The following is a 9,451-nucleotide window of genomic DNA, read 5'->3' as shown; positions in this document are numbered from 1 at the left end:
TTAGGGGTGTGGCTCCATGAGAAATAATAACAAACGTCCCCATAGATACAGACACACACATTTATTTGCACACACTGACCCAAAGTAAAGTTTGCCTTATTACATATGTTTGCCAGAAAAGACAGGCTAGCCATCTCTCTACTTCTCACCTTTCCTTGTGCACATGTTGTATCTTGAACCAGAATGAAAAGCCAATTTATTTACCTATGGCAGGTTGACTCAGCCATGCCCTGCACACTCATGCACATATACAAATGTGTTTAGTGTGCTCCACCCTACCAGTGTCCCACATAGTCACCTGGCAAGCTCTTAGTCTTACTCTATGGCCCCCGTACCCCATAATAGCCCTTCTCTCAGAAAACACTGAAGGAGTGTCATGTATTTAATAGGCTAAATCTTGTGTGTTCTGTCAATCAAGCTCCTTAATCCCATATAGGAGTTCAAGTGTGCAGAGCAGGGAGAGATGGGAGGATACAGTATGTCTTGCAGGTCCCAGGAGACTCTGGGGGAGGTCTGAGAGGCTCTGCGCTAACCTCATGAGAGGTTAAGTGCCTTGCTCAAGGGCACATGGAAGGCCAACACGGGGGACACTGTTTATTCACTTCCCCCGAGCGCCATTCGCAGGTTTTCCAGGAAACCCAAACCAACAAACTGTCTTCACCAAGTTCACAGCTGAGCCATTCCACGTCAAATCAAATATGGTTATTGCTGTACTGTCTCAGATTTAGTTTAGACCTTGTATATGTCATGTAAAATACGTCTGTTCAAATCCTGTCTTTATATTTTTTCAGCCCTTGACAGAATGAACTCTGTTCACTGTGTAGAACGGAAGACATAAATGTTCTCAGTATGACTGAGCGAGAGGGAGAAGGCTCCAAAAAGAAACTTCACACTGTACACAGTCCTGACCAAGATCCTGTGTGATCAAAACATAGCCTTTTTTTAGAGATAAATTAAGCATTTTTGGAGCCCATATACAGTGTGCAGGCCTTCTCCCTCTCGCTCTCTGACACGTTTGTCTAGCACCTGTAAACACTTTTAAATGTGCAGACCAATCCTCCCAGGGGCGTGCAGAGACCTTTGAAGGGGCAGGGGCTCAAATTTAAAAAAAGGGCACATGGAACAAAATTTTCAGAAAACGTGTTAACTTTATTTAAATTCTAGCATTATGCTATTTCAATGATGATGGTGGGACAGGCTATTACAGTATATGGTTTAGCAATTTGCAAAGTAGTCTAATGTACTGATAAACATTTTATAAATGTTCATATTTATTCATTATGTATCAAGAAGAATGGGTGTAAATAGCAGACAGAGCTGTAACACATTTTTCTCATTTCTCTCCTTGGTTCTGAAAATTCAATAGGAGTGCATGTACTGTAGGCCTACTGTAGCCAGGGCACAGACAGATAGGTCTTTTCAGTTTTCATTAGGCTATTGTCTACACAGAGATCATAGGCTATAAGGCTACATCTTATTGATTAAATTCAAAGCTAATTTTAATAGCCTAGAAATCTAGACGCACCCTAGCGGCAGCAAATATGTTATTGCCTAGTCTGGCTTGTCAGGCTATAATTTTAATGTTTATCACAGTGAACTACCACCATTAGCAAGCTGGTGTCTTGCAGATTCACGTGCTGTGCGTGTGGCCACTGAGTGAAATGACGCTTAATGTAGCCTACTGTAAACAGAGAACGACGTGTGGAGTTGGGTTAGTTAAACAACTACAGTAGTCTATGTCGTCGGCTTATGACGATTTAGAAAAGGTTTGCCTACTCTGTTTTATGAACTAGGTCTACTAACCTAAGCTACTATAACATAGTAGCCTAACCTAAACAGAATCTGTTATGAACGTTCAGCCTTAGATTTTCGAAGCTGCCAGGTTATTGAAATGGATGGACCATGACATGGTTAAAACGGGTTTAATAGCCTACTTCATTAAACATGAAACAACTTTAAACATTTTATTCTCTATCTCTAAGCTGAATACTATTGCATGTTCAGATAGGCTAACTGCCACGTGACCTTACCGTGCTCCCAAACGTCTCCAGCAGCACTGTGCCTGCGTGCACCTTCTGAGAGTTCACTGAATGTATGACGTCACGGATTGGTGGCCACAAGTCATTTCAATTAACACAGACAATTGTTATTTTTGTAAATGTCTAATTTCACAAACTATTAATGAGACATTTTAGCGAATATTCACGTTAGAACTAGCGGAAGTATTACACATTTTAAAAAGTATTTTTAAATTAGTTTTATCACTAAACTACGTACTTGGAATACCCCCCAGGCTCCAAAAATGGCCTGGACCATAAAAACATAACAAATTGTTCCAGCCAATCACCGACGATGCGAGTTTAGGAGAGTTTCAATTGCACGGGAGGGAGTAGCGAGCTAGTTAAGGTAATGTTTCAAACTCTGTACCGCATACTCTCCCATGACCAGTAACATTTGCCTCCTGAACGTGGTGCAACTAGGCTACCCACTGAGCTTCTGGCCTGAGGTTAACACGTGGTCGGCCTGCCATACATCTCCTTTAGAAACTATACTTCATCAATGATTCAAGGTTGGGTGCACGCAAGATGTCATGGCACATGGTCTACTTCTATTTTGCACACTTCCTCAACATTTCTCTGTAGACCCAACCCCACGCAAACCTCTGACATTGACACATCCTCCCATTTCCCCACAAAACCTTGCACGCCTATAACTTCCTTTACAGTGACTCATTATTGTCAGGGGGATTTGTGTGACTCTTGCAGGCTAGCTTGTTGGTGTCTGAGAACAAGATGCAAACTAAGCCCATTGGAATCTACACTATGTTGAGCTTGATTGTGTTTCCTGACCATACCCTACAGTGCCACAACACCACTGAATCATCTTAAAACAGGGGGACAAGTCATATTTACGCTTCATTTTAATGCTGATGTTCAAACAACCATCCAGTAGATGCTTCTGTGAAGTTATAGTACACTGTAAAAAATAATAAGTAATGGTTACTTGAAAAAAGGGTGGAAACTCGTTGCCTTAAATAAGTTAAGTAAACAAAACTTTTCTCTTCCAAGTTATGTTTACTTGATGTCTACAAGTAATGCTTACTTAGAAGAAGTTATCCTTACTTAAGACTTTAAAGTTCTGGTTACTTACTTCCAACTAGTAAAGTTTATTTCATGCCCTCGAGTAAAGCTTACTTGAAACGAAGTTGTATTTACTACTGTTAAATGAGTTACCCTTACTTTGAGTTGTAAAGGGTACTTTATGTTGGACAGTAAAGTTTACTTGCAGAATATACACAAATAGTTGGCACTATTAGATTAGATAACTTTATTGTCATTTTGCAGAGTACAAGTACAAAGACAACAAAATGCAGTTTGCATCTAACTAGAAGTGAAAAAAAAGCAGAAAAATGCAATGTGATATACAAAGACAGGTGGTGCATAGACAGGATAAGAAATATCTGTGTAAACAGTAGTATACAGTTGGTTTACAGAAGGTGGTTTAGAGTAATATAAATTATATATAAATATGTGCAATGTATTAGCAGAATAAATATGGATATTCGGTATGAACCATATAGACATATATGTACAGTATACAGCTATGTGCAGTGTGGTAACAGTACTGTAGTGCAGAAACAGTAACATTATAACAGTAGTAAGAATACGTGTATGTGCAGGATGAATAGTATGAAGAGCAGTAGAAAATGCCATATATAAGTGTAATTACAGTATGTACATTTGTAAATAAATAGAACACTATGGGTGGGATAGGGCAATTGTCCGCGGGGGGTGGGTGTCCCCGTCAAGGTTTCCATGGTCATGGTGGACACCTCAACAGGCACAGGCAAGGAGGCATCGGGCGGGGCTTAGTTGGTTGGTTGTCACCGGGATGCAGAGCTAGAGTTCAGTAGGGTGACAGCCGCAGGGAAGAAGCTTCCTCTGAACCTGCTGGTTTGGGTGCAGGGAGACCTGTAACGCCTCCCAGAGGGGAGTGGGGTGAACAGTCTGTGGTTGAGGTGAGAAAAGTCTTTGATGATGCTGCGCGGCTTTTACATAAGCATCACTTGCCCTGGATGGCCTTGATGGAGGGGAGTGAGGAACCGTGATGCGTTGGCCAGTTTTCACCACCCTCTGCAGTTTTTTCGGTCGATTCTGGTGTAACCTCCATGTTTCAATCAGTAGTGTTTGAGCAACTGACCTCTGACTTCACATCCAAACAAGCACAACTTACATGTCCAGTTCATTGCTCTGCATTTTCAGTTTTCCAACTGCAAAAAGAAAAAGAGGGCAAAATTATTATCAATATGCATCTATTGGCCATGTTTAACTAAAACAGCTGATTAAGTTTCACATTAAATGTTAAATTAAATTATTTCTCCAGAGACCTAATTAATACTGTTAAGCTAAAAATATTATGATTTGGCAAATTAATTTTCTCTATTGCTTCAGGCCTAGTACATTTATCACAATAGAATTTAAAATGTCAATCATACGCTGGAATTATATGACGCCATTTTGCACCTCAATAACGGCACATTCGCTCAAATTCCACACACTGCAACCTAAGTCCTCTTGCTAAATCACAACGAAAGATTTTAGATAAAAGACCATGGCTTTCTCAGTCAGTAAGGTTATGACTCCAATTATCCTAATTGTTTTATCAATACAGTAGGAATATCGACGTAAACCATACACAGTTTAATCTGTACACGCTTTTGAATCAACTTAGCATGCTAGCAAGCCGCTTCTCATGAGAAATGGCTAACGTTAGAACTAAACTTCATTAAGAGAGCTCATGAAGACAACTGCTATTGGCAAATTTATACAGCCTAGTTCTAGACCCCAGGCCACCACTTCCTCATAACTTCGATAACAAAAAATATCAAAGGGCTTGAATACCTAGAATATTTGTTTTCTGCTCTGCATGGTCTTAGGCAGTGTTAACTTCGCATAGCTGCTATCAGTTAGCTGCAAACTGTTAGCAGCTAGCGCATATATCGCCACACTAGCAAGTTGAACTTAACATTACCCCAGCTGTTAATGAAACCGAATGTACAGTTTTGCACAAATGCTGTTAGTTCAACCTATACTGTAAACATTTGACACATTAATACATACTGTAAACTTACCAGACAGAGCAAAGTCACTGGTGAAGCTGCTACACTCCCATCCCAAAGTCAGCCACACAGTAACACTGCCGATCGCTGGCTGTGGAATCCAGAATGCTCCCTCTGCTAACTGTGCGCTGTGCACTGCGTGAGTCCAATTTACTCAGGTCTGAGTTGTGAAGCTTACTCGTGTATCTCAAGTTTTAGACCCCATTGTTGCAAGTTCGGCACATTACTAATGTTACTCTAGTAAGAACACTAGGTCAGCCTATAGTAAGTAAAGTATACTTGTGTTACTGCAGTAAGATGTAGTGTTATTTTTTACAGTGTAGAATATTTATATGCAGTTGCACCCCTGTAATGAAACTAGTGCGTTAGCATGATAGTGATCTAAAAAGGACTTGCAAATTGTGTGCTGGGCGATATCATGCAGTGGCACACACAGGCATGAGAGAGAAGCCCCTATCCTGCTCAGGTCATTGAACCCGTCAAACAATAGCCACTGGTACGGGACACCTTTCGGGCTCAGACCAATGTCATCAACAGCTTGGAGTCAGCTGCTTGTGACAGGCCTGTCCTCTGTCCACCATCCCCCTCCATGCAACCTCATGTTTTATGGACTTTAGAAGGGCCCTGCTCAACTAAGTGTGCATGAGTTCACACACTGCTCACCTTCAGTACAGCCTCACGGTCACTTGCTGGATCACCCGCCGTTTCTGGCAACCTACTGTAACGACGAAGCGAACGAGAGGCCAGGGGGCACGTTGATGGGCATCATGACAGAGTGCATAATTGATAAGCGATGACAAGACCAGGGTGCAGAAACATGACGGATGTTCCGCACTGCTCTGGTGGCACTGTGTAACCCGAACCACACTTCCTCCTGCCCCCGGTCAGACCCAGTCCCAGAAAGCTTATAATTGTGCTCCAGGTATTGTCATGTCCATCACAGGACTGGCCTGGCGCATATTAGCGGATAGCCTCTCACTCTGATTATTTCGAGGCCAGATATTGGCAAATGCAGATTGTTTTACGTGAAGTAAGCTTAGTTGGATTCATTGATATACGGAAAATTATGCGCCAGCAACCTTTTATTGCTCCATTAGAATAGCTTTTCTCTGTCCTCACAGATGCAGGCTGTCTCCTCCAGGAGACAAGAAGCATTTACATTAAACTGATCTGCAATCATTAGTTATTGATTTAATGGTGAGAAATGGCAAAAGCACTTTCGCCACTCAGTGCATGGCTTGGAACAGCCCTGAGTACCATAATGGAAATTTAGCCAGATGCTCCGCAGTTAAAGCCAATTAGAGTGACAGGGCTCCTGAGCATTGGTGGAAAAGCAGTGAGCCCTGTTTGTTGTTGTGCTACCACCTCTTTAGAAGTGTTGTGGGCTCACATTTTGAACGCCTTCAGACTACAGAGATCGTTATCTCCTTATCAGTTCTCAATTCAACAGCTATTCTGTTTACAGTACGCATGTAAGACTCTCAGGTGTGCTCAGACGATTTCAGAGAGCAACATAATATAGGCCTGGTAATGTCTTGAAAGAAGCCATTGTAAATGTGTATGTAACTCTAGTGAGAATATTTATTTAAGCAGCTCCTTTCTTTCTGACTATGCACCCCTACTGCTTTAGTCTCCATGGAAATGGATTACACTGAGGACAAAACATAGACTTGTGCAATCTAAACCAGTGTTTTTCAACCTTTTTTGTGCCACGGCACACTTTTGACACTTAAAATGTCCCACGGCACACTAACATCCTGTGTGAAGAAAAAATAAACATAAACAGATATGGCCTTATTCTGTGAATACTGGATATGGGGCCCCCGTTGTACAATGCCTGCATACCACAAATAGTGCAATCATACAATCAATGAGAGCATGTGGTTATAAATCATTTGATGCAACAGTTGCTTTTCTGGACCAGTGAGTGACATTTGGGTAATTTTCTGCGGCACACCTGATCTCTCACGGCACACTAGTGTGCCCCGGCACAGTGGTTGAAAAACACTGCTCTAAACGTTATTGAATATCAGCACAGCACCAAACCGAGTGATAACACAATGGCCTAAAATAGGGAGGGAGAAGCATGGCACTGCCATTGACTTCCACATACTGTTTAGAATTCCAACCAGCAGATTAGTAGTATTGATCCTACTATTAACCTAGCAAAGGCATTTTACAGTGAAGCTTCTAGGAAATAGATGAGAATGAATAATAATACAAAACCATCACAAAAATATGTTTTTACTGTTGTTGTTTATAAAACAAAGATAGAAAGACTACTGAAAGTGATGAAATGGTACATCAAAGCCATGAAGTTATAATGATCATAAAGGTCATTATATATTCACCCAGAAGTTGGGGTTCCCAAGATGTGTAGAAAAATGTCCCCCTGCTCTTCTTACGTACTGTCCTAAGGAAAACCACAAAGTTTCTTTTTCCATTGTATTCTGTGGTGCCTATAACCCACTTCTTGCCATTTCAATAACTTTCCAAATTTCCCTCAGTTGAATGAAGAGCTGGTCTGAGGGGATTTTAAATAACTGGATTGTTGAGTGACATAAAATATGCAGTTAGCTTTGATTGAATTATGGTTGATTTTCAAACAGCCCAGCCACTTTAACATAGCTGGTTAACAGAGGAGCTAAAGGCAGAGTGTGAATTATGCAATGACATTTGAGAGGATGTGTGTGTGTATGTAGGCCTATATGTGTGTTGCCCTGCCATGCCCCTGTCGACAAAACAGCTATGCAATTTAAAAAATACACAATACGCCCCCTACTTCACACCATGGCTTAACTTTGCACTTACGTCCACGGAAATATTGACTTGGCATACTGTTCCAAGGTCACTGGGGTTGAGGGAAATACGTGCTAAGTAGGATGAAAAGGAGGCTGATTTTGTCACTTCGAGGATATAACTGAAGCAGTTGAAGGCAATATGTTTAGGAGCACATGACTATGAGAGAAGAGGAAAAAGAAGTAGGACTGAGGCAAACCTAAGTTTCAGAACTGGTCAGTAATAACACACTGGATTTTCATGCCTGAGCTGGTCACAATTTGCAATCTAATAAATGGCGGTGAATGTTGGTCATAATCAGGGTTGGATAGTAACTGATTACAAGTAATCTGGATTACGTAATCAGATTACAAAAATAAGTAACTAAAATCAGACCAGATTACATAAAAAAATGTGTAATCAGATTATAGTTACATTCTCGAAGATTACTTGATTACATTTTGTTTATGTGTTTCAATACATACAGGTATTGACAAAAACACATCAGGAAGTAGTCTATTTTAAAATAAAATACCAAATACCCTCTTTATAAAGTGTATCAAAATAAACTGCATCAGCAACAAAATACTGTATTTCTGTACTTTGAAAACACTCAAAAATACTTTTTTCAAGGGGGCATGGAATCACTTTGTAAATCAGCTTTTTTATCCCAAACATTTAGGCTATAAAAACTTGATTAAGGCTACATAGGGAATATCACACACAAAAAATTCCAAAACGGTTTAGTAGTTCTAAACAGGCAAATTTATGAGCAGGGATGGATTACTGAACAGGCCTAACAGGCCCAGGGGCCCAAGTGTTCAGGGATCCCTGAAGCCCAAGCCTCTGCGTGAATTCACTACTATGTTCTCCAGCACTGAAATTGGAATAGGTCCCCTCAGTGAAATATTATAGGTTATGTTATATAATATGTCTTAATAGGGCCCCTCAATCATAGGTTATATTATTCACCCTGATATCTCACGGGGCAGTCAAATAACACAGGTCACACTATGTGTGATAATCATGCTTTGTAATTGCCATCTTTTTTCACAGCAAGATGCCATAAATGTGTTGATGGTTATATTTTGTAAGTATCAATCTGTCATTCATTTGCAGAAAACTTGCCAGAAGTAATAATTTAAGGGATTTACTATTACAGAAGTAATAATTTAAGGCCTTTTAGCACAACCAACCGCGACCCAGCTAGAGAATAAAATGGACGACTATTTTTTCCACTTCTTGTGAGTGGTTCTGTGCAGAAATATGACCAGTTGATAGTCATAATTGTGTTTAAAAGTAAAGGCTGTGTGCTACAGTGTAGCAAAACTAGGGTGACCACCAACCAGACTCTGAAAAGGAGGACAATTTATAAAGTGAGGACAAATTGGCCAAAATGAGGACACCTCCCAATGTCTGCTTATATTCCAGTTGTGTTACTATAGCTGGCACATATCTGTGAAGTATGTATGTTGTGTATGTTAACTTCCTTTCCAACACCTTAAGAGTTGTGCTAATTGTGCCAGCAGCCTGGGCTTTTAGCTCGATTGTTAG

Source organism: Alosa alosa, chromosome 18 (genome assembly GCF_017589495.1).
Source record: "Alosa alosa isolate M-15738 ecotype Scorff River chromosome 18, AALO_Geno_1.1, whole genome shotgun sequence".
Taxonomy (NCBI): Eukaryota; Metazoa; Chordata; class Actinopteri; order Clupeiformes; family Clupeidae; genus Alosa; species Alosa alosa.
This window is presented reverse-complemented; position numbering follows the sequence as displayed.